This window comes from Anas acuta, chromosome 17 (genome assembly GCF_963932015.1).
Source record: "Anas acuta chromosome 17, bAnaAcu1.1, whole genome shotgun sequence".
In the NCBI taxonomy this organism is placed as follows: Eukaryota; Metazoa; Chordata; class Aves; order Anseriformes; family Anatidae; genus Anas; species Anas acuta.
In genome coordinates, this window is record NC_088995.1 from 2721564 (window position 1) to 2723091 (window position 1528).

Below are 1528 nucleotides of genomic sequence, written 5' to 3' on the forward strand. Positions count from 1 at the left end.
TCTTTTTAAAAAAGATCAGTTTCTGCACATCTTTGATAACTATAGAAAAAAATCCACGAATTGTGCAACCGTTTCTCCACAAGAAGACATTTGTCAGTGAAAGACACAGAACCAGATATGACCTTACCCAGTAAGCAACTGAAACACTGAGACGCAGGAAGTTACCACAAGTACCCTCAGCTCCACGGCTGGAATCTTTCCTTGCTTTTACAATCCGAGATTCTCATGCTGCAGAATTCAAGTTACTTGCCATGTGCAGAGCTCCCTCACCCCTGGAGTACCAGGTCCACTGCTCAGATCCAGCAGGTTCCAGCATTGCTCTCAAAATAAAATAATTTACATTTCATAAATGGAGAGTTTAAAGACAAAGAAAAAATCAACACATGGTATGCAGAAGTCAGAAGTTAATGTAGCAAGATACAGCCCAGCTAGCATGAAAGTTGTTCAAAATATGCAAACGGCAATTTATTGTTCATGCCCACAGGACAGACACTGTAAAGGTAATTTTGCTAGCCTTGCAGCAACAAAATAACTAATGAAACCATTTAAAGTATATAGTGCATATGTATTTCTTCATGAGCACACTTAGTGGGAGAAGGACATAATTTTCAGATCACCCTGCCAAAGCCATTTGCCCTGTCTGGGCCTTGTGCTAGCTCCAGGGAAGGCAGCACAGCTGAGAAATGGGCTGCACAAAGCAGCTCACAAACCTGCAGCTGGGCTTCAGAGGTGCAGATGTTAAAGCCCCCAAAACAAGCTTATTCAACTAAGTTCAAGAAGCAGGAGTTCAGTGGGATGGGAGTCAGTATTTCTCCTCAGCTGTCCTTCCAAACAAGTGTTTACATTCTCTTAACGCTTGGTACAAGTACAGTACTTAAATGAAGCATTTCATACTTCTGCTTAGCCTCTCTTCACCTTTCCAGAATGGCACTGGGAGCAAAGTAGTACCGAAAATGAGAACTGAAGTGCAACTGCACCTACTGCCGCTGATCAAGATCATTTTCAGAAAAAATGCTGTCTCAAAAGAACCACTCAAAGGGCAGTGTGTTGGTTATTAAAAAGGGGATAAAGCAGCTGCAAATTACAGGTTATTTTCAGGTGTTTTCTAGGCTTGGGCAGATTACCTGATCTCCCTGGAAGAGGGCTAGCAGACTTCCCTGCCATTTCACAACTGTTTTTGCTTGCTTGTTTACGAGGATTTCTCTTCTTCAAATAGCTTTTTAAAAGTGTATATAGCAGCAGTATGGTACAAAGATGGGCATTTTTTTCACAGTACACATAGGTTAGTATTGCCACTGAAAATATGCTTTAAACAAATGCTTTTGAAAACAGCATTCAGTTTGTATTACTGAGCAACCTGGAGTGTTCATAAAGCTTTAAAAATCCAATACCCAGAGTTTAAATAATAAAACTGGAAAGTGTTAAATACCATTCCAGGACTGGAATTACAGTAAATCCCACATTCCCCCAATGCTGGCTTTTTGCCAGGCAGGTGCATGCTGCTATATATACACACAGAAAAACCAAA